This window comes from Oryctolagus cuniculus, chromosome 3 (genome assembly GCF_964237555.1).
Source record: "Oryctolagus cuniculus chromosome 3, mOryCun1.1, whole genome shotgun sequence".
Classification (NCBI taxonomy): Eukaryota; Metazoa; Chordata; class Mammalia; order Lagomorpha; family Leporidae; genus Oryctolagus; species Oryctolagus cuniculus.
This window is the reverse complement of record NC_091434.1, coordinates 86,126,915-86,153,060: the sequence shown is the minus strand read 5'-3', so window position 1 is coordinate 86,153,060 and position 26,146 is coordinate 86,126,915.

The window sequence follows — 26,146 nt, the reverse complement described above, 5'->3', positions numbered from 1 at the left end:
ACAACCAGACCAACCTTACAAGAAATTCTGAAGGGTGTTCTGCATTAGAATTGAACATCATGAAGTCACCTAGCATCACCAAATTCACTAACAGAGCAGGAACCATCATTATCCAATTAACAAAATGACAAGTCTTGGTTTTTATCTATCAATATTAACCTTGAATGTAAATGGATTAAATTCAGCAACCAAAATAATTAGGTTGATTGAATGGATTAAAAAAAAAAAAACTTCACAAAGATACACAGATTAAATTAAGGGTTGGAAAAAGATTTGTCAGGCAAACAAAAACCAAAAGTAAGCAGGCATGACACATCATGCTGAGTGAAATAAGCCAGTCCCAAAGGGACAAATACCATATGTTCTCCCTGATCGGTGACGACTGACTGAACACCAAGAGGGAAACCTGTTGGAGTGAGGTGGACACTATGGGAAATGGTGGCTTGATCAGCATAGCCCTGACTGTTAATGAACAACTAAATACATTATCCCTCTTAGTAGTTTTTTTTATCTGTTCTACTTAATATGACTGGTTTAGATCTGTAATTGATGCACAGTTATTCTTAAGTGTTGAAAATTAACTGAAATGTGATCCCTGTTGAACATGGTGGTGGGAATGGGAGAGGGAAGAGATGTATAATTTGGGACATGCTCAGGCTGACTTGCCCCAAGTGGTGGAGTTGGAAGCATACCAGGGGATTCCAATTCAATCCCATCGAGGTGGCATGTACCAATGCCATCTCACTGTTCCAGGTGATCAGTTTCAGTTCACAGTTGGTCATGGTGAAGGGACTGGGAGTCAAAGGGAGCACATAGACAAGTCTAGTACCTGCTAACGCTAACTGATGGAGTAAATAAAGGGGAGAGTGATCCAACATGGGAAGTGAGAATCTCAGCAGACTCATAGAATGGCAGATGTCCTAAATAGCACTCTGGCCTCAGAATCAGCCCTAAAGGCATTCAGAGCTGGCTGAAAAGCTCATGAGAGTATTTCAGGCATGGAAAGCCAATACACTCTGGCAAAAGATCTCTGCGAGTGAGATCCCAGTGGAAAGAACAGGCCATCAAAGAAGGAGGTACCTTTCTCTGAAGGGAGGAGAGAACCTCCACTTTGACTATGAGCTTGTCTAAACAAGATAAGAATCGGAGAACTCAGAGGGCTTCCATAGCCTTGGAAACTCATGACTGGAGCATAGGGAGATTACTGATGCCATAGACAGGAGTGTCAATTGGTAAAGTCAACAACAGGAGTCACTGTGCACTTACTCCTCATGTAGGATCTCTATCCTTAATGTGCTGTACATTGAGATTTAATGCTATAACGAGTACTCAAACAATATATTTCACTTTGTGTTTCTATGGGGGTGCAAACTGTTGAAATCCTTACTTAATGCATACTAAACTGATCCTCTGTAAAAAAAAAAAAAAAAAAAAAAAGAAATTATCAACTCCCAACTTGACTCTCACTGGGATTAAACATGACAATAGGTCTGCTCTGATTTCATCATCATTTTAAAAAATCATCTATTATTTTTCACTTTATGTTTCTGTGTGGGAGCAAACTGTTGAAATCCATACTTAATGTATACTAAGCTGATCTTCTGTATATTAAGATAATCGAAAATGAATCTTGATGTGAATGGAAGGGGAGAAGGAGTGGGAAAGGGGAGGGTTGTGGGTGGGAGGGACGGTATGGGGGGAAAGCCATTGTAATCCATAAGTCGTACTTTGGAAATTTATATGCATTAAATAAAAGTTTTAAAAAAAAATAAAAAATAAAAAAATAAAAAATAACAAGAAAAAAAAATTTCTTAAGTCAACAACAGGAGTCACTGTGCACTTACTCCTCATGTAGGATCTCTGTCAATGTGCTGTACATTGTGATGTAATGCTATAACTAGTACTGAAACAGTATTTTTCACTTTGTGTTTCTATGTGGGAGCAAACTGTTGAAATCTTTACTGAATATATGCTAAACTGATCTGTATATAAAGAGAATTGAAAATGAAAACAAAAAAAAAAAAAAGTAAGCAGGCATGGCTATCCTGATATCAGATCAAATAGACTTGAAATCAAAAACTAAAAATTAGAGATAAAGAAAGACATTATATTTTGATAAAAGGTTCAATTCAGCAAGAAGACATAACAATCATAAATATATATGCACCAAATAAAAGACTACCCAAATATATACAGCAAATACTATTAAACCTAAGGAGAGAGATAGACTCCATACAATAATAGTGGGTAACTTCAAAACCATCTCTCATCAATGTATACAGATCATCCAGACAGAAAAAAACAATAGATACATTAGAGTTGACACATATTATCAATCAAATGCATCTAACAGATTTTCACCCAACCACTACAGAATACATATTTTTCTTATCAGCATATGAAACATTATTAGGATAGACCACATATTAGTCCACAAATCAAGTCTCAGCAAATTTAAAAAGATTAAAATTATACCATGTATCTTATCAGACCATAATGGAATGAAACTAAAATCAGCAAGAAGAACCGAACACTCATAAATACTTGGAAATTAAATAGCATGCTATCGAATGGATCACTGAAGAAATAAAAAAAGAAATTTAAAAACTTTCTTGAGGTAAATGAAAAGGAAAAAACAGCATATCAAAACTTGTGGGATATAACAAAAACAGTAGTAAGAGGGAGGTTTACAGCCTTAAGTGCTTACATTAAAAAAAGAGAAATGTCTCAAATTAAGGATTTAATGATACATCTTGAAGACTTACAAATCAAGAAAAAAACCAAAATCTTAAGTCAGCAGGAGGGAATAAATAATAAGGATCAGAGCAGAAAAAAATGAAATTGAAACTGAAAAACAATACAAATGATCAACAAATCAAAAAGTTGGTTTTTTGAGAAGATAAATAAAATTGATAAACCTCTAGCCAGACTAACAAAGAAAAAAAGAGAAAGATGCTCAAATAAATACAATTAAAGATGTAAAAGGAGACGTTACAACTGATACCACTGGAAAACAAAGGATTATAAGAAACTATTATGAAGAAATATATGTAATTAACTGGAAAACCTCAAAGAAATGGGTAAATTCCTGGATTCACATAATCTACCAAGATAAAATCCAGAAGATATACACAATATAAACCCATAACACACAATAAGATTGAAATAATAATCAAACGACTTCCATCACAGGAAAATCCAGGACTTGATGACTTTATTACAAAACATTCAAGAGGAAGTAACTCCAATACTCTTCAAAGTATTCTAAAACATTGAACAGTATGAAATTCTGCCAAATTCTTTTTATGAGATCAGCCTTACTTTGATACAAAAATCAAAGACATGACACAAAAATAATACTACAGACCTTTATCCTTAATGAACATAGATGCAAATTTCCTCAACAAAATACTACCAAATCAATCCAAAACCACATATAAAAGCCAATAAGATCACTTATCACGTTCAAGCGGGATTTACCCCAGAAATTCAAGGGTGGTTCAATATTTGCAAATCAACAAACGACATAAATAACATCAATAGAATGAAGAACAAAAGCCATATGGTCCTCTCAATAGACACAGAGAAAGCGTTTGATAAGATTCATGGTAAAAACCCTCCACAAATTAGGCATAGAAGGAACATTCCTCAAAATTATAAACGTAATATACCACAAACAAATAGCCAATATCATACTGCATGGGCAAAAACTGAAAGTATTTCCCTACGGATCTGGAACAAGACAAAGATTTCCATTTTTACCACTCTTATTCAATACAACACTGGAATTGTCAGCAAGAGCAATTAGGGAGGAAACAGAAATAAAGGGCATCAAAATAGAAAAAAGAAAGTCAAATTATCCATGTTTGCAGATGACATGATATTGTACATGGAAAAACCTAAACACTCCACCAAAAAGCTGTTAGAATTGATAAACAAAAAACAGTAAAGTTGCAGGTTACAAAATAAACATACAAAAACAGTGGTTTTTTGTAAGCTAATGATGAACTCTCAAAAAAAGAAATCCCATTCACAATAGCCACAAAAGAGATCAAATATTTAGGAATATATTTAACCAAGAAGTGAAAGAACATCTATAATGAAAATCATAAGGCATTGATTAAAGAAATCATAGGGACACAAAAAATGGAAATGTATTCCTTGCTCACAAATTCGAAGAATCAATATCATTATATCTTTATATTCCCTAAAGCAATCCAGTAAGTCAATACAATCCCCATCAAAATACCAATGACATTCTTCACAGAGTTGGGAAAAAATTTCTAAAATTGATATGAAATCACAAAAGGCCCCAAATAGCCAAAGCAATACTGAACAAGAAAAATCAAGCTGCAGTCATCACAATACCTGATTTCAAAGCATACTACAAAGCTATAGTAATCAAAACAGCATGGCACTGGCATAAAACTTGATACAATTAACAATGGAGCTGAATAGAGAGTCCAGAAATTAATCCACGTACATACAGCCAACTGATTTTTGACAAGTGCGTGGACCATACAGTGGAATAAGGATAATCTCTTCAACAAATGCTGCCAAAAAAACTGGATGCAAATATGTAGAAGAATGGAATTAGATCCATAACTCTAACCATATACAAAAATCAACACAAAGGCCTAAATGTAAGACCTGAGACTATGAAGTTACTGGAAGAAAATTTAGAGGAAATGCTGCAAAACATTGGGGTAGGAAATGACTTTTTTGGGCAAGACCCCCAAATCACAGGCAACAAAAGTAAAACTAAACAAGTGGGACTAAATCAAACTCAGACGCTTTTGCAGAGCAAAGGAATTGATCAATAGGGTGAAGAGTCATCCAACAGGATGGGAAAATATTCATAAGCCACCTATCTGACAAAGGATTAATTATCCTTAAAAACTCAGCAACTTAAAACACTCAGCAACAAATAAACAACCAATCCAGTTGAGAAACAGGCATTAGATTTCAACAGACAATTCTCAAAAGAAGAAATACAAAGAGCCAACAAATATATAAAAAATGCTCAATATCACTAGCCATCAAGGAAATGCAAATCAAAACTGCAATAAGATACCAATCCTCCGGCGCCATGGCTCACTAGGCTAATCCTCCGCCTTGTGGCGCCGGCCCACCAGGTTCTAGTCCCGGTAGGGGCGCCAGAATCTGTCCCGGTTGCCCCTCTTCCAGGCCAGCTCTCTGCTGTGGCCAGGGAGTACAGTGGAGGATGGCCCAAGTGCTTGGGCCCTGCACCCCTATGGGAGACCAGGAGAAGCACCTGGCTCCTGCCATCGGATCAGCGCGGTGCGCTGGCCGCAGCGCACCAGCAGCAGCGGCCATTGAAGGGTGAACCAACGGCAAAAGGAAAACCTTTCTCTCTGTCTCTCTCTCTCACACTATCCACTCTGCCTGTCAAAAAAAAAAAAAAAAAAAAATCCTGTCAGAATGGCTAAAATCCGAAACACAGAGAGTAACAAATGCTGATGAGTATGTAGACAAAGCAGAACAATTAAACGCTCTTGGGGGGAATATAAATTAGTGCAGCCATTGTGGAAAACAGTCTGAGATTCCTTCAAAAACCAGAAATAGACTTGCAATCTGATCCAGCAATCCCACTGATGGGTATAAACCCAAAAGACTTGAACACAATGTGTCAAAGAGATACTTGCATCATGATGTTTATAGCAGCATTGTTCACAATTGCTAAAACTTGGAACCAACCAAGGTATCCATCATCACCAAGAATGGACAAAGAAAATGTCATATGTGTACACAATGGGATATTATTCAGCTGTAAAAAAGAATGAAATTCTGCCATTTGCAACAAAATGGGCACAATTGGAGGACATGATGTTGAGTGGAATAAGTCAGACCCAGAAAGACAAACACCACATATTCTCCCCTAAATGTGGGAGATAAAATTAAAAAAAAATAAATGTTAATGTGAATCCATGCTGCTGAAAACACAATTTTGTAAAACTTTGTGTTATATCCCTTTTCAAACTAATGGTTAAGAATGTTATACCATTATAGCTTTAATGATCTGTGATCACTTCAAAATGTACAGTATGTGAGTGAAATGATCATTTTTCCACTCAATTATTGCTTATAGCTTTGACTATATTCTCATTAAACTAGGGTATTTTTGCTTGTGAATTGTTAAACTTCTTATTTGGTGAAGTATTAAGCCTTTTTATTATCATGTAAATTTAAAATGTTATTTCAAAAAAAACATTAAAAGAGGTAGTGAGTGAGGCAGGGAGGAAAAGAATATCATTATGTTCTTAGGATTATATCTACAAATCACAAAGAATCTGTTAAAACTAATTTAAGATTCTAAAAAAGAGGCCAGTGCTGCGGCTCAACAGGCTAATCCTCCACCTTGCGGCGCCGGCACACCGGGTTCTAGTCCCGGTCGGGGCGCCGGATTCTGTCCCGGTTGCCCTTCTTCCAGGCCAACTCTCTGCTGTGGCCCGGGAGTGCAGTGGAGGATGGCCCAAGTTCTTGGGCCCTGCACCCCATGGGAGACCAGGAGAAGCACCTGGCTCCTGCCTTTGGATAGGCGCGGTGCGCCGGCCACAGTGCTCCAGCCACGGCGGCCATTGGAGGGTGAACCAATGGCAAAGGAAGATCTTTCTCTCTGTCTCTCTCTCTCACTATCCACTCTGCCTGTCAGAAAAAAAAAAAAAAAAGATTCTAAAACAGAAAAGAAAAATAGGTAAGATAATCGGAAAATTGAAATATTTATTCAATACTTGATGAGTAAAGCAATTTTTTTAAAGATTTATTTTATTTATTTGAAAGAGTTACAGAGAGAGGTAGAAACAGAGAGAGAAGTCTTCCATCCATTGGTTCACTCTCCAGATGGCTGCAATGGCCAAAGCTACACCCATCCGAAGCCAGGAGCCAGGAGCTTCTTTAGGGTCTCCCACATGGATGCAGGGGCCCAACGCCTTGGGCCATCTTCTACTGCTTCCCTAGGCCATAGCAGAGAGCTGGATAAGAAGAGGAGCAGCCGGGACTAGAAACGGCGCCCATATGGGATGCTGGCGCTTCAGGCCAGGGCCATAGCACTGGCCCCAAGTAAAGCAATTTTTTAAGAAAGATTTATTTATTTGAAAGTCAGAGTTAGAGAGAGAGGGAAAAGATAGAGGTATTCCATCTACTAGTTCACCCTGCAAATGGCCACAGTGGCCAGATCCATGCTGATCTGAAGCCAGGAGCCAGGATCTTCTTCCAAGTCTTCCACATGGGTACAGGGGTCCAAGCATTTGGGCCACCTTCTACTGCTTTCCAATTTACATTAGCAGAGAACTGGATACAAAGAGGAGCAGCCTGGTCACAAAGCGGTGCCTATACGGGGTGCAGACATCACAGGAGGAGGCTTAGTTTAGTATGCCACAGCGCCAGCCCCAAATTTTGGGTGTTAATCCCAACAATGTTTAGTTGGTGACTTATTCTACTCAGATGGGATTGCTACCTTTTTATTTTTATTGCAGTGAGGAATAGAGATTAGGCTGTCCAGCAGACTCCCTGGTGATATCCATCATTTCTTCTCAACCAAATTCCAACAGACATTGTTAACACAGGTCACATGTTCTTGAAAATGCTAAAAGGCTTATCTTTATGATCCTGCTCCTAACATCACAAGTTTCTGCTTAACCTTGTGCAAATAGTATTACTGTTTAGAATATTTGTTGCCATTTTTCTTCTATCTACAGCCTATTGGCATCAGATTTGGTCATATAACCTGCTGTCCAGTGGAATGTACGGAAGGTCACATGAGATGCTACAAAGAGAGTTGTAATGTGATTCTAATATTCCTTTTATCCTCTGCTGCAAGAGCAGTGCAGTCATAGGTAGCCGTAGCTGCTTTCAGCCTCCAGTCCATAACAAATATGGCTGAGAACACAGCCATAGTCAATTCAGAATGGATTTCTGGTACAAGTGGGTAGTGAACTTACTTGTTTTGACTCTGTTGCTTACTATAGTAAAACTTAATTTAAGCTGCCTGACACAAACTCTATTCAATTAGTGTTTGCTATGGCTTATTGAGTTCTAGATAAAATTTTATACACATACCATCTACCATCCTCAAACAAACCTGATTCAGGTTGATGCTGGGTACAAAACCAAGTCCTATTTTCATGAGCAATGGCATCATGATCATGATCTAGTACACTTCCTTACGATTGGACCTCAATAATCCATGTCTATTTATAGCAGACTAACTAATTACAAAAAATTTGTTTGGTGGAGGTAGTATTAGTTTTTAAATTGGTAAAATGCTGATGACGATTAATTATATGGACTTGAATATCTGAAAACAGCAATTAGAAAACTAAACAAAAACAAGCTAACTACAGCAGTACTATGTATTATCTCCCAGGTTTTCATCCTTTTAGTGTAAGCACAGTGATAGTTCGTTAAAATGAGCAATATGCTATTTCTCTTTAAGGCAAGAACGCCAGTATTAGTTGTGCCTGAAAATAAAGGAGCACACTGTGTTAGTCAAAGGTAATAAACAACTTCAAGATCTCAGTGGCTCAGCCCCCTTCACTTACTTCCTCTTCATGCAAAGGGTGCTGTAGGTCAGCTCACCCTCCTGGGCAGCTGTCCTCTTTTGACAACACAACAATCTAGACTGGTTTAACCTTGCTGCTCCACCATATCATTGAAGAATTGCTAGGAATAGTATGGAAGGAACTAGGATTCAAAAATTCTGCCCCATTGAGCTTTTCATTGCCTCCAGCTAGAATTGGCATAGTTCATTAGCCAGTGAGCCAGGTGGCCACACTGAAAGTTAGGTTGGGCTGGATCAGTGGGCACAGGAGAATTAGAAATACTGAAGAGAATAACGAATGTCTACCACAAGCTCCTCTTATGGCTTAAATAATATGAGCAGGATAATATAATGAAAATAGAGGAAATCATATAAAACTTTAATTCTAAGGTCACTGAATTTTCACCTATATGCACAATAAAATAGTGAAAGGGGTGTTTTACCATTAATGCAGCAGTGTTTCCCCAATTTTCATATGGATTATACTACCATTATATTTCTCTCAATAGAAAAAAATAGAAAACCACTAGAGGAATAGATTTGGTAATAATAATAATGCAGCAACATTGTTAGTTGCCATATGTTGACTATTTATTTTGTTCTGTAACTGCCTTCCAAATAAATAAATATTTTATTCTGTGCTGGGCACTATTTAAAGAGCCTTGTACAATTTTTTTTTATGTAAAGCATCCTAATTGAAAAAGATTTAAGGAATTTTAAATCTGGGAAGCTGTATTTAGATTCTTTGAGTAGTAATTAATATAGTCAAAATAGGTTCAAAGAAAATATGAATGACACTTAAGAATGCATGATCTTAATGCTAATATTTCATCTTATATGGTAGTTTTCATATTTCTTTACATTCTCTTATGATTTGGCAGCAATTCAAAGATAGCATATGTGCATTCCAATGCTCCAAGTATTTTTGAGTCTGTGCTAACATAAAATGTGCTTTCACCTCACCAACTTTGTGCTATAATACCAACTGGGAAATATTCTCATGTATGTCAATCAGACATAGTGTAGACACTAGAAATCTTAATCCCATCTTAGATTGGCATGGGGGCAGGGGAAAACTTAAACAAAGAAATTACAAGACTATACGAGCTCTGGTAAACAATAAAGAAGCATACAAAATTCAAAAAATATTTTAAAATAAATAAAGAGGCATAGAGTGGTGCTGGGACAATGTGATAGGAAGATAACCAAATGCCTTTTAAAAGCATTAAGAAACTTGCATTTCTTGAACTGCATTCTGGGTATAGGAGTATTTATTTTATTATTTTTAAATTTATATATACTAAGCATATATGCGGAGCTGTCATTGTGGTATCCCATGGAAAGCCTCCACCTGCGATGCTGGCACCCCACTTGGTCACTTATTTGAGTCCTGGCTACTCCACTTCAGATCCTGATCCCTGTTAATGTGGTGGGAAAGCAGTGGAGGATGGCCCAAGTGCTTAGGCCTCTGCACCCATGCGAGAGACCCAGAAGAAGCTACTAGCTCCTGGCTTCAATCTGGCCCAGCCCTGGCTGCTTTGGCCATTCCAGGAGTGAATTAGCATAAGGAAGATCTATCTTTCTCTCTCTCTCTCTCTCTCTCTTTCTCTCTCTCTCCTTCTCTATCTGCATTTCTGCCTTTCAAACAAATAACTAAGTTAAAAAAAAAAGAAAGAGGATCTCATTGGGGGGCAAAATCTTAAATCAATACACAATCATAAGTATATTTGACTCAAACCATCTTACAAATTTGTTTTTGCTGCATAAAACAAAAATTCATGGGAAGATGATAATAAAAATATTTTAAGCAACAGTGACTATTTTCATTTATAGGCAGTTATATACAGCAGTGATGTTTCAGGATTGAATTGGATGTTAACAAACTTTGAGTTACTGAATGATAAGGTATAGATTTTGTGAATGAGAGTACTCTTGTGACTGCCAACTGATATTTCTGCACTTACTGTCTATCAGATAACATCCTCAACACTGATGCCAGTGACTCTGTAAAATGCAAATCTGGTATCTGAGTCTGTTAACCATTCTCCAGGGTCACTTTAATTTCCACAGAGTGGTGGTATCAAGATTCTACCTACTTTTTAAACCTTTTCCCTACAACTCTTATTGTGTGACAAAAATTATACTCAGCCGCAAACAATCCTTCTCCCACGTTACACTCTCTCAAATTCCTATTCAAGCACATGCTGGAATCTTTTCCAGGAATTCCTTTTGCACCTTATCCACCTGGCAAACTGTAATTGTGTTGGAAAATTCAGCTCAGATCTCACCTGTACTTAAAAATTCCCTTCACTTCCCTTTTCATTTTTTGTTTACTCATTTTCATTTTATTTCAAAGGCAGAGACAGAGTTCTTCTATTCAGTGGGTCACCCTTCAGATGTCCCAATCAGCAAATGGTATGCCTGTTTGAAGTCATGAACTCAATCCAGGGACCCAGTGCCAAGGACCCAAGTCCTTGAGCCATCATTTGCTGCTTCCAGGATGTGTATTACTAGAAAGCTTGAATTGAAAGCAGTCAGGGCTGGCGCTGTGGAGCAGTAGGTTAAAGCCCTGGCCTGAAGTGCCGGAATCCCATATGGGCACTGGTTCCAGACCTGGCTGCTCCTCTTCTGATCCAGCTCTCTGCTATGGCCTGGGAAAGCAATATAAGATGCCCCAAGTCCTGGGGCCTCTGCACTCACATGGAAGACCTAGAGGAAGTTCCTGGCTCCTGGCTTTGAATTAACTCAGCTCTGGCCATTGCAGTCATTTGGGGAGTGAACCAGCAGATGGAAGTCCTCTCTCTCCTTCTCTCTCTCTGTCTCTCTTTCTGGCTCTACCTTTCTCTGTAACTCTGTCTTTCACATGCATAAAATAAATATGTAAAAAAAAAAGCAGAGTCAAGCCTTGAGTCAGGCACTGTAGCGTAGGCTATAGGTATCCCAAGCACAGGTATCCCCATATCTTATCTTCTTTTCTTTAAAAAGTTAATATGATTATTTGAAATGCAGAGTTACTTAGAGACAGAGACAGAATCTTCCATCTCCTTGTTCACTCCCCAACTGGCTGCAATGGTCCGGGCTAGGCCAGGCTGAAGCCAAGAGCCAGGCACTTCATCCGGGTCTCTCACATGAGTGCACAGGGGTTCAAGTATTTGGGCCACCATTTGCTGCTTTATCAGGAAGATTATTGGGAAGCTGGATGGAAAGTGGAGCCGTCAGGACTCAAATTGGCACCCATATGGGATGCCGGCATCATCTTTACCTGCTACATCACAATGCTAGCCTCCCCCTAGTCTTTTCTAAGGTGACTTCCATACTTGCGCCTTAAGCTTTCACAGTATCTTGTCTGAGCCTCTATAAAGACACATTCCATGTATTTTTATTTATTTTAAATAAATCTCTCCCATAGGGATGGGAGCGCAAGGAGAGTTAGACTGAACCCTGTTCTATTCATCTTTGTATACCAGGGGTTAGAATAGTGACTGAAATAGTGAGTGCTCAATAGTTTCTTATCAACTGAATGACAAAAGTGGATAAGAGTATCTGGAACCCAAACTACAGAAGTTCCCCAAATAATTGAATCTGATATCCTTCAGGTTTTTTTCAATGCCAGCATCCCATATGGGTGCCAGCTCGAGTCCAGGCTGCTCTTCTTCCACTCTGTATAAATATAAGCTTGCAATTATTTTCGGTGTTGTGAGCCTGATACTTCTTTGGCGCTTCCCACCCTTCAAGGGTGAGCATTACCATGATTTCATGGAGAAAACTTGAGTTCAGAATATTCACGTACCTTTCCAGTGTAAGCTTGCTAAAAAATGGTAGACTCAACCTCCAAGTGTGCTCCCAAACCAGAATATTCTAATTTCACTGCATTAAAAAGAGTACAAGGGATTGAATATTTTTCAAGTTACAATAATGCAAAACCTATAGTAAGTCTGGAGGACTAACATACAGATAATTTATTCCCAGACAATAAGAACCTGTGGCAGCTTTTTGGCACAGCCCTTAAAGTGCAGTTTGGGACAACTGCAGCACAAAGGAGCACCTGGTTCAAGTCCCACCCAGCTCAACTCCAATTTCAGCTTCCTGCTAATGCATACCCTGGTAGACATCCAGTGATGGTTCAAGCACTTGGGTCTTTGCTATCTATGTGGGAGACCCAGAATGAGTTTTGGCTTTCCGAGTTCAGCTGGGTGGGTATTTAAGGAAAGAACTGTTGGGAGAAGATGAATTTATTTCACTGTTTACCATTCCAAAAATACATAACTAAATACATACATACTTATATTTAAGGAATCACTAATAGTATTCCCCTACATCTGTGATAGAGTTACCTTGAATCTGGAGAGAGAATTCTATTTTTTGAATTATAGACAGAAATGTTTCTGGAAACTCATTTTGAATGTCTTCATTTATGTCAATAATCTTAGCAAACACTCCTATTCTGGTCAGGAAAATTTGTTGTCATCTCCCTCAAGAGGAACAAAAGCCTAAAACTTTCTATTGACACTGATTTTACCTCAATGAGAAAAAAAACAGCCTAGATTTCTCTATGGTGCTGTCTAACTTGGAGATTCAGAATCATAAATTTGAAGTTGTATTTTTGCCATTGTTTGAAAATTGTTTGAATTTATCTGATTACTTTCCAGAATTTTATGTAGCTCATTTTGTTTCTAATAAAATGTTTTATCACAGCTGTCAATTCTAAAAGATCTATGAAGCTCTGCATTTGAACTGTGCTTAATTCTATAGAAATGATTTACTTAAGCTTTATCTTCATTTTCTTTGCTAAAGTTACAAGGAACAACCATTTTAATGGGTGGTTTTTGTGTATTGACTGAGAAGATGATTACCAAATCAATTGACTGTTTAGTTCATTGAATGTTTGTAGTTTATAAAATATTGTGTTTTAAATTCATAATTGCAGATATATACAAAAAGGATGTCCAGAGGCAAATTTCCTGAACTAAAATAGATCTTTCTATAACTTTGAGGGTATAAATTCAGTAAAAGGCAATGTGTGCCAATGTCACTATATTCATGCATGAAATGTTTAATGAAATATGCTATTTCTAGTACAAATAATTGCCTTTGTTTTCATCATCATGCCTGGTTCATCGAAGCAGGCTACAGAATAGTGTACGTTTTATCCTGATCTACAATCAGACAGTTCATAAAACTCAAATGGAAATGAAGATTTTGCTATTTGAAGTGGTCAAATTTCCATTTTCAAACACATCACAGCTTATAATCACTGATGGCATTTGGGTTTGCTTTTGAGTTTTAGGATAATAGCAAATTATAGAGAAAATCTACCAATTCTTTGTTAGTTGAACTATGAGGGAAAAAAGTCCATTATCTGCCTGGAAGAAAAGCAAATCTACATGGTGTTTTTAAATGAAAAATATATATTTGTTTGTAGCTGTGTGATATTTATAAATTTAAGATCATTAGTCCTGCTTAAGAAACTAGGGTATTTGTGCAAGTAGATAAAAAAAAATCTTTCTTTTCTTGTTTTTAAATCCATTTTAGGGATAAAGAGGAGGACAGCAAAACCAAGTGAGAGAGCACTCTCTTTCTTCCTATTTCAGTAGTCTGTGATCCATAAAATCTAAGTGGTTGTTTAGAACAATCCAGCCAGAGTGAATATGTATTATTATATGTCTTTGCCTTCTCCATATTATTGTTACCGAATATTCCTTCCTCTGTATATAACTGAAAACCCAAAACCATCTTCAACTCAATTATCATTTCTATAAATGCTTCACCACTTGAGTCTTCAAACCCAGTGATCTTATTCATTCAACAAATATTTTGCTTAAGAATCATTTTCTCTAATATCCATTCAAATTAGAAAAAAATATTACAAAATTCCCAACATGCTTACCAGTTGTTTAATTCCTCTCAACTATGGGAAGCTCATAACTTAGTGATACATCATTTCCTAAAGTATCTTCCCCAAAGTAAAGCTAAAAGCTACCTGCCTGTAAAATCACATACTAGACCCCATTCTGATTCTTAGGGACATATCAAGGTCATTTGATCCTTTTTATACTTTTTAAAAAGATTTATTTATTTGTTTGTTTATTTGAAAGTCAGAGTTACACAGAGAGAGGAGAGACAGGGAGAGAGAGAGGTCTTCCATCTACTGGTTCACTCCCCAGGTGGTTGCGAGGGCCAGAGCTGTGCCAATCCCCAGGAGCCAGGAGCTTCCTCCAGGTCTCCCATGTGGGTCCAGCAGTCCAAGGACTTGTGCCATCCTCTGTAACTTTCTCAGGCGATGCAGAAAGCTGGATCAGAAGTGGAGCAACTGGGACTTGAATCATCACTCTTATGCAAGCAGCGACTTCACCCCCTATGCCACAACACTGGCCCGCACGTCTGATCTTGAACAACCATGGCAAAGGATTCCCGACTATCCACTGGGCCAGTAAAATCCCCAGACTCTTCTTAAGCATGTGATTGTCCTGTATTCAATAAGCTCAAGTTCTTTTCATAAGGAACAAACGAGGTGAATGGTTAATGGGAATCAAAAAGTACATTCTCCAGATCTCTAGTAATTGTTTTTATATGCTTTTATTTATATGACAACAGAAGAATGCAATCATTTTAAATTTAACTTATACACAACAGTGCTAGGTGGCAGGGTATTTTACACTATGCATATCAATCATGATAGTCCTAAATCAAATCTTAATAGACAAAGTAAGCAAGTAGCTTTACCTGCTATGCCACAACACTAGCTGCATTTTGTAATTTTTTAAAGATTTATTTTATTTATTTGAAAGGCAGAGATACAGAGAGAGACATATCTCCCATCTGCTGTTTTCACTCCTCAAATGGCCACAACTTCCAGGACTTAGCCAGGCCAAAGATAGGAGCTCCTTTAGGGTCTCCCACGTGGGTATAGGCTCCCAAGGACTTGAGCCATCCTCTACTACTTGTCCAGGCACATCAGCAGGTAGCTGGATTGGAAGTGGAGCAGCCAAGACTCAAAAAAGATTTATTTTGGGGCCAGCTGATGTTGAGACCCAGGAACTTCATCCAGGTCTCCCACATGGGTGGTAGAGGCCCAGATACTTGGTTCATCTTCCACTGCTTTGCCAGGCACATTACCAGGGAGCTGTATCACGAGTAGAGCAGCTGAGACTCAGATAGGCACTCTGTTATGCGATACTGGTGTCACAATTGGTGCTTAACCTGCTGCCCCACGGTGTCAGCTCCTAATCCCTTTTTCAAGTGATGGTCTTTCAAATGTTTGAAAAACACGACTGCAATTTCTTCCACCCAACTTCATCCATCAATCTCCATTACACTTAAATTCTAATCACTCAATATTTTCATCTTCTTCCCAATATGCTTCAGGTAATTGATGTTCCTTTAAAAAAATCACCCTAATAACTGTCCTAAATCATTTTATATCTTATTTATTATTTTTCAGATTAAATATTTTTAATTTACATTATAGTCAAAGGCTTAAGGCACCACTAAATAAAGAGTTCAACAAATAAAAGTTAAAAAAACCACAATTGAGAAAAAAATAAGCAAGGGCTGCAAGCAATAATCAAATGAAAAGATGGTCAACTTCACACAATTAAAGTAAGTTATAAAGTAGTCACAAAACCATTAAAACTCTAGTAGTATATAATTCTTGAGAATTAAACAAAGGTTTAAAACAGAATTTGGCAAAACTGTATTTGCAGTAAAACTGATCCTTAAGTTGTCCCTTACATGGGAGCTGAAATTTTTAAAAAATTTAAAAAAGAGAGAGAGAGAGAAAGAAACACATGTATGTATTAATTTTAAGTGTTCTAAATCTTGATAGTGGTGACATTTACATAATTTTATCCACTTAATAAAACATATAAAACTATGCTGAAAATGGACAAACTATGGCTATCTTAAACACGCTGAGTACACTTAACATTAGCTTACAGAGGAGAAAAGCCAACTACCACAAAGTATATTTCATAATAAAGTGTTGAATATCTCATGCACTTTAAGGATTACAGTGATAAAAGTGAAAAAAATCTGTATGAGTCTATGAATTTTCTTTTACATAATTATAAGGTAGAAACAATTTTAAGTTGAGAAATGTTGTATAGATGCACCCATAAAGAAAATAGTTGAAAAGTTATCATATAAATACAAACAACTGATAATTCATTCAAACATATAAGTCTATGGTGCCCATATTTGCTTTAGCCTTATTCTCTCAAAGAATATTGCAATAATAGATTGAGATAGCCTGTTTCTGTTAGTAATAATCATCCTAGATTTTGCTTTCTGCTTTGCATTATAAACTCTTTAGGATAAAGGAGAATACGATTACAGAAGGCAGACTATCTCACAATTAGGAAGTTGTAAACAATATGAAGTGATATTAAAAACACAAAATTGGGGCTGGCACTGTAACTCACTCGGTTAATCCTCTGCCTGCGGCGCCGGCATCCCATATGGGTGCTGGGTTCTATTCCCGGTGGCTCCTCTTCCAGTCCAGCTCTCTGCTGTGGCCAGGGAGGACAGTGGAGGATGGCCCAGGTGCTTGGGCCGCTGCACTCGCATAGGAGACCAGGAGGAAGCACCTGGCTCCTGGCTTTGGATCAGCATGGCGCCGTACGTAGCGGCCATTTGGGGGGTGAACCAACGGAAGGAAGACCTTTCTCTCTGTCTCTCTCACTCTCTGTAACTCTACCTATCAAATAAATTTTAAAAAACCCACAGTATTAATAGTGGGCATTTGGCCTAGCAGTTAAGATGCTGGTTAAGACACCCATATCCAATATAGAGCCTGAATTTGATACCTGGCTCTGTCCCCTGACCCCTGCTTCCTGAAGATGCAGATGCTGGGAGGCGGTGCTGATGACTCAACTGATTGGTTTTTGACCATCCACGTGGAGATCTAGATTGAGTTCCCAGCTCCTAGCTGCAGCCTTGTGGCTATCTAATGCATGTGGGAAATGAACAAGCAGGTGCCAGCCCTCTATCTCTCTTACCTCTCTCTGTCTATGAAAATAAATTTTATAAATGCATGCAAATATCATCTAAAGTTACTAAAAAAAACCTATTTATATGTAAAGCTAACAAAATAGGTAAAGGATTGATACGCTGCATATTAACTTTATGCTGATGAACAAAGGATCTGAGTAGATGGAGATACATGGCACTGACATAGGGCAGAATACCCAGCACAGTATTGAGGTCACTTATGCCACAGGTTTTATCAAATCCTAGCAGGATTTTTTGTAGTCATAGACAGATTATTGTAAAAATTCCTATAAAAAAGCACACATTCAAAATAGCTGAAAACAAGAAAAACAATGTAGCAAGAAACTGCTAGATAAAAAGGGAATCTAGATAACTAATAATCAGTACTATATAGTATTGACAGAGGGGCCAACACTCAGATCAGTCGGGCAAAATAAAGAGAACAGAAATAGCCCAACACACATATGCTAAACTGATTTTGACAAAAGCACTCCCATGAAGGAAATTTAACCTTTTCAACAAATTAGCCTAGAGTAATTGTATGTTTTTAGTTAAAGAAAGAACTTTGATTTATATTTTATATCTTAGAAAATTAACTCATATCATAGATTTAAGACTTTAGAAAATGTTAAGAAAAGGAAAAAATCTTTCAGAAAAAAATATAGGAACTTAAGATCTGGCTAGGCAAAGAGTTTTTAGAATGACCAAAAAAAGCACAATGCATAAGGGAAACTATAGACAAATCAGACATCATAAAAAACAAAAATGTTGCTGTATGAAAGTTCAAGTGAAAAGGAAGAAAAGACAAACTATCAATTGTGATAAAATACATTCAAACCACATATGTGATAAAGGATTAATATTATGTGACTATACAAAATTTTTCAAAATTCAATAATTAAAAAATCAACTAGAAAACATGAAAAATATGTGAAGTACTAAAGAATAGACAAATGGAAAATAAAAAGGTGAAAAAGTGTTCAACACCATCAGCCAACAGGGAAATATGAATTAAAATCACAATAATTTCACTAGTTATCAATCAGAACATCTAAGAAAAAATAGTGCAAACACCAAATATTGGTGAGATTTTGGATGTGCTGGATCACTCATACATTGGTAACAATGGAAAGCATCAATTCCAAAAGGTTATATATTGCATGGTTCATCTGTACCATGCTTGAAATCCAAAGTGTAGGAGTGGGTATGGCAATAGGAGGGGTTCTCTTGATCACTGTTCTGTATCTGGACAGTATCAACATCAACATCTGGGCTCCGAAATGATATGACTGTAGTTTTGCAAGATATTACCCTTGGGGAAAGCTAAGAAAGAGTATTGTGGATTTCTCTATTATTTCTTACAATTGCATGTGAACCTAAAATTTTCTAAAACTAAAAGTTTGAAAAAATATATGAACATATCATATTAATGAATGCTTCACAGTAGTTTTATTTTAAGATACAACCTTCCCCTAATATTTAGGATATATTATTTATATGGTGATTTTTAAGGAAAAGTTGTCAATCAACATAAATTATTCAAATTTATATATGTGTTAAAATATCTTTGGGGGAAGGAGGTTGGACATTGATAAAGCCCCCCTTTTGTACTCTATATGATACATTGACACTTCTTTACCCATGTGAAAAATGTGACAATGGAAAATGTTCTGCCCAGAATTTTACTAAAATCACTTCCAATAGTTTTTTATTTTTAAAGATTTTATTTATTTATTTGAGAGGTAGAGTTACAGACAGTGAGAGAGAGAGAGATAGAGACAGAGAGAAAGGTCCTTCCTTTGGTTCACTCTCCAGATGGCCACAATGGCCGGAGCTGTGCCGATCCAAAGCCAGGAGCCAGGTGTTTCTGTGTTTCTTCCGGGTCTCCCATGCGGATGCAGAGGCCCAAGCACTTGGGCCACCTTCCACTGCTTTCCCAGGTCATAGCAGAGAACTGGATCAGAAGAGGGGCAGCCAGGACTAGAACCAGTGCCCATTTGAGATGCCGGCACCGCAGGTGGACGATTAATCTACTGCACCACAGCGCCGGCCCCTTCCAATAGTTTTAATAGCAAAAAAGAATGTAGGGACTGCAGGGTTAATCCACCATCTGCAATGCTAGCATCCCATATGAGCACCAGTTTTAATCTTGGCTGCTCCACTTCAGATCCAGCTCCCTGCTAACGTGCCTGGGAAAGCAGTAGAAGATGGGCCAAGGGCTTAGGCCCTTACACCCATTTGGGAAACCTGGATGGATTTCTAGACTCTGTTGGCTTCAGCCAGGCCCAGCCCTCTCTACCAACTGGTGAGTGAACCAGTGGATAGAAAAGTTCTCTCTCAGTCGCTTCTCTCTCTAATTCTACCTTTCAAATAAATAAATCTTAAGGGAAAAAAGGGTGTAATACTAATCCATTCAACCCATAATTACAGAATAAATACTTAAAATTAATGAATTATCTTTAACCTAATAAACATACTTCATTAAATGGCACTCTTACCCATGTGTATTTTCTCTGACATGGAATTTTTAAATGGACTGAGCCTTCCTGTCCACATTCTGTGAGCAGATGAATGAGCGATTCACAAGCTTTTGGTAATTTCAGTAACTTCAGAAGCATAAAAGAGGCTGGTAAGGGTAGACTGAAAATTTGGTAATGTTTGTACTTCAGGCTATATAGATACATGCACTTCAGAACTGTTGTTAATTATAACTACATACATGACATAGGAAAAATGACTGGAAAGGAATTCTTTTTTTTTGGGAAAAAATTTCTCATCAAGTGATTTGTAGTAACTTTAGGATGAGGATGGTCATAGCTTGGCACTCTTTGGGCATCTTGGCAAACATTATTTTTTTATACAGATTTATTTATTTATTTGAAAGTTCAGAGTTACACAGAGTGGGAAGAGGCAGAGAGAGAGAGAGGTCTTCCATCAGCTGGTTCACTCCGCAGTTGGCTGCAATGGCTGGAGCTATGCTGATTCAAAGCCAGCAAACAGGAGCCTCTATGCCATCTTCTACTGCTTTCCTAGGCCACAGCAGAGAGCTGGATCGGAAGTGAAGCAGCCGGGACTTGACCAGTGCCCATATGGGATGCTGGCACTTCAGGCAGTGGCTTTACTAGCCACTGGCCCTGGCAAATATTATTAATCAATTATGGGGTACTGTGGTAAGATTTAGCTAAAGAATCTTTTTCAACTCATTGTGCTGCTGTCATTACAAACATATCAAATTAAAATGGCTTTCATTCCTTTGTGAAAATTTAATTATCAATGTATAAATTTCTATTTTCCATTTTTATAATATGATTACTTACTAAAGAATTATCCAAATGAAGAAAATTCCTTATTTCAAGAAAACTTCCCTAACGGGAATTTTTGTCAATAAAAATTAAGACAATGAAAATTTAAACATTTTAAAGTTTACCTAGACAAAGAAAGTTTCCATCTGTTAGTTCACTCCCCAAATATTCACATTGGCCCGTGGATGGAAGCAGAGAGCCAAGAACTCAATCCGGGTCTCACCCGGATAGCAGAGTCCTAAGAAGCTGAGCTATCACCGTTGCTTCCCAGGATGCGTGTAAGCCGGAAGCTAGAGTCAGCAGCCAGAGATGAGCATCAAACCTCAGGACTGCAATGAGGGACATAAGCATCTTAACTGATGTCTTGACCACTAGGCCAATGCCTGTCCCCAGAGAATGAAATATCTAAGTTCTCCATTTAAGAATAATTCTATACATTAGGAAGGTCCTCAAAACTGAGAACATTGTACAGAGAATTACACATTGAGCATAAAGATGTTTCTGTTTTCCTGTTCAGGATTTTTAAAATTTCTTTATGTATTTTTACTTATTTGAAAGAGAGAGAGAGAATCTTGCATTTTCTGGTTCATGCCCTAAGCCCGGGCTGGGCAAAGCCAAAGCCAGTAGACAAGAACTCCATACAGGTCTCCCACATGGGTAGCGCGTACTCAACAACTTGAGCTGTCGTCAGCTGCCTCCAGAATGCCCATCAGCAGGAACCTGGACTGGAAGGAGAGGCAGGGCTCCATCCCAGGTACTGTGATGCGGGATCCAGGCATTCCAAGCAGTGGCTTTACCGGCTGCACCACACTTCCTGCCTCATAATTTTATTTTTTAACTGGCAAACTTGCATGGGTTCACGATAAAAATACATTTTGATATATGAATACACTGTAGAATGACTAAAGCTAATTAATACGCCATTACCTCACATGCTTGCCACTTTTTTGTGGTCAGAACATTTAAAATCCACTCAGCAATTTTCAAGAATAGAATACAATTTGAACTATAAGCACCACATTGTACAATGGATCTCCTGAACCTATTATTCCTCAGTGGAATTTTGTATCCTTTGATGACCAACGCCTCCCTCCCCAGCCTCTCTCTCTCCTAGCGCCTGGTAACCACCATTTTACCCTCTGCCTCTCTAGTTTGACTTTTTAGATTCCACATAGCAGTGATGTTGTGCACTATTTATCTTTTTGTGCCTTATTTCACTTACCATAATGTCCTCTAGGTGCATCCCTGGAGGACAATGACAGCATTTCCTTGTTTATTAAAGCTGAATAGTATCCCAATGAGTAGATATAGCACTTTTTTTTGATTCATTGATTTATTCATGGATATTTAGCTTGATTCAATATCTTGGCTATTGTGAACAATGTGGCAATAATTATGGAAATGTAGGAATCCCTTTGAAATACTGATTTTTCTATCCCTTGGGGTATATACTCAGAAAAGGAATTCTAAGTGTAAGTTTTTACACTACCAAAAGTAATATCAGTCAAATCTGCTAAATGAGGTTTAAGTATTCATTGTAATCATTACCTTCTACATGCTAGAAACTGGTATAGCCTAGTAGTTAAAATATGTGCAGGTGAGCACATGGTCTTCCCTTCATGTGATTCAGTCATTCAAGGAACAGCACTTACTTGTTGTGCCAAGGGTAAATGTCCTAACAGCGAAATCCAGAGTGCCACAGGAACATCAATTATTTAAGTATTTATTATTTAAAACACACACAGAGAGAGACAGACAGACAGACAGAGACAGAGACAGAGAGAGACAGAGAGAGACAGAGAGGGACAGAGAGGAAGAGATTTTCCATCTGCTGGCTCACTCCTGAAATGTCCTCAACAGTCAGGGCTAGGTCAGCTCAAAACCAAGAGTCAGGAATTCTATCTTGGCCCCCAAAGGGGTAGCAGGAATCCAAATACTTGAGCCACCATCCACATTAACAAGAAGATGCAGGAAGTAGCCAGGACCTGAACTCTTCACTCCTGTATGGGATGCAGATGTTCCAAGGCACAGTTTAAACTATTGCACAACACCAGCCCATGTAGAGTTAATTCTGGCTTCAGAGATTAATGAAAGCCATATATGAAAGACAAGGCATTGAATTCTCTGATTTTTGTAAAGCAAAATAAAGTTTCTTAAGTGTAAAAAGAAGACAGTTTACACATGAGCATCATTCTGTAAACTTTCTTATCCCTGTACCTTAACTCCTAGCCAGTGCCTTTTGCTCTTTACAGAACCTGACACTCCAGTTAGCAAACTTGGTTGAGAAGGAGAAGACTGCCATACCCTGTTCCCCACAAGTACTGGCCCTTGTGCATGTCATGAAGTACAAGTTGGACAAAGATATATCTTTAAATTAAGCTAAAACTGTTGATGGATTTGTGGGTCTGGATATTTTAAATCAGTGAATTAAAACTGTATATCAAACTTAAGGAAACAATAGATCATTTCTTAATATTTAAAGAAGAGCAGTAGGAAGTCATGGGACCTATGAGAATTTTCATCAAGAAGCATGGTAATATCCCTCAAAAGATTTAAAAGAATAGTGAGACAAACAATTCCTCTCATTACATCCTGATTATTCAGTATGCTAATTGCCCAATCATTTGCTGGTAAGTCTGTATAAAACAATATATAAAGCTACTCCCCACCCCCCAAAAAAAGTTTTTTTCAGAATAACTCAAAGTTATTGAATAAATAATTGGAATCAATCTCCTGTCTAACTCCTGATTGTATTATCTTACTACATCTTTATGGAGCCCAAGAATTCACCAGAGGTAAGCAAGCCTCAGATCCTGGATTTTAACTGGTTGACTCCAGCACCCATACTTGAAACATGTAAACTGTATCTTCTAAACTTTTACAATCTCAAATTTAAAGTAAAGGATATATTTCAAATCTGAGATACCTCATTTTAATGTTATCATATATCAGGACTCTTATCTGACCATTGCATTTATTATCCTAATTTAAGATAAATATTACCTGCCAGTGCACATATGTTTAGAAAGAAGTCCATTTCAATGAGGACATATAACAAACACAAGAAATCAAACAATTAAACAAAAACTACCTTTTTGGTTGTGGCTTTGCAGAAAGTTGTGGTACAATCTCATATTAGCAAACTTTTAGACTTATGTATTTAAGAGTATCTTTTTTTGAATGTATACAAAAAAAACATTCTGGAATAGATACTAGGTTTGAAACATTCAAGTGTGTTTCACTCACAGTAGCTCTTCTAAGCCATTAAATGACATGTAGGCTAGATTTTTTTAATGATACCTGCCACAGTGTTATTGCAGTGCTGGGGATACCTATCTGGGACCCCAAGTTAGATCTATATAAATCTGTTATTAATTCCTTTACTCACATATTCTGTATGAAAACTGATAGCTGAAAAAATATTTAACGCTAAATTCTTTTCTTCCATTAAAGACTTTTAATGTGAAATCACAAACAGAAAAAAAAAGAAAAAAAAATGTTCAAAAGGTTACAGAAATTGATGTATGTAAAAATGTCCATCTAAAAATGACACAACCTCAGAAAGTTGCTATTTTTTAACAAGTGTGTTCCAAAAGAATATGGCCACATTTCAAAGAGACATTTCTTCTCCCAACACCATGACAAGTGTTGATATCACTAAAAGGATTCTGAAAATGAATTCAAAGCAACATCATTTTTTTTAAATGTTGGAGAAAGTAAAATGACTAGTATGGTATGTCTTGTTAGACATTCACTTTTTGCAGAGTCTTAACTCACTTCTGTTAGTACTCAAAAGTACTGTTTGGATTATTACTGATCTTTATCACAAACTTTCTTTTAAGCATTCACATTCACACATAGATGAACAAAAAAAAACATGCACACAGAGCATTTTCTGTTTTTAACGTGACCAAGTCATTTTATTCATGACCTCACAAGGCTGATAAATAATACAAAACTATTGTTTATAGCTAAGGCTCCTAAAAAGGACAGTTAGCAGAATTTTCTGCAAGTGCTGTCCAAATCCAGGGTGATTTTTTCCAAATGGTCTGTAAATGAAGCACTGGCATTTCACTTCCCTTGTGCTAATCACATCAAGCTACCTAATTCGTACTGTAAAATCGAATGTCTTACTGACTCTCCTAGCTCAGTCTTCTCGAATAGCTTCTCATATTAAGGATTCAATGGCTGTGCTTTAAATGAACCCGCTTCACTGGCAGGTGCCTGCTGGTTTTTAGGTTTTAAACGGTACCATTACTACCATTTATAAGGATAACATCACAATTAAGAATGTATGAATGATTAAAATTGAGTAGCATTCAGCTTCACAGTCTGTCTGGCACGAAGGTTTGAAAGCGTAAGGTTTTTATTTTATTACAAAACACTGGCTGTCTGGGCAAAAGGAGATGAAAAGTTACTAATTTGAGGCTTTACTTCAAACCCTTTAATCTTGCAAATAAGTGCCTTCTGTGAGGACTTTGTTGTGTCCTACAGCCTCACTGGAATTGTTCACGTTCTTTGTCTTTTCCCAAGATCCTCACCTTATCCTAGGTGAGCCAAATGAGACAAAAGGGAATCTGCTGGAGAAGTGATTATTTAATAGAGCTTTTCGTTTTAAACCCTAACTTGTGCTGTTGGCAAATATTATGAAACATGATCATTTCATTGCCATAAATAAAGTTATTTAATTAAAATTCCATTCTGTGGTTGGGAACAGTGTGATAAACTGTTTGTGAATTGGTAATTCTATTTATTAAAAACAGTGGCATTAATTTTGACACATTGAATTATAACACAGACAAACAGATCTTGTATTTTAATTAAATACTCCATTTGATGTGCTTTTTTACTCTAAGATTTAATATTAGATCCTACAATTCCTGTGGCATAGAACAGGGGACAGTCTCAGTAGGGAGTGGTAGGATTCAAAAGACGCAGAGAAGAGCGCCATGGACCTCTCCCTGATACACCCTTTCTTTGTGTCAGGCCCAGGACCACTAGACAGTTTGTTAAGGCCTCTCCAAGCTCCTTTTTTCTTCCAAAGGCTCCAGCAAGGCTTCTAGTCCGATAATGCATTACTTATTTTCTAATCATGAAGCAAGACCGAATATTTTTTAGATAAATAAATAACCACCAAACTGCTTTGAGCTTTCTTTCATATTAAGCTACATTTAATATTCATTTCACATTTTTTTCTATTAATTAAAAGTAAACCGTGTATTGTATGGTACATTATCCCTCTAACAGCCCCATGTGGAGATCATGAAGTGGAAGACTAATGGTGTAGACTTTAGCA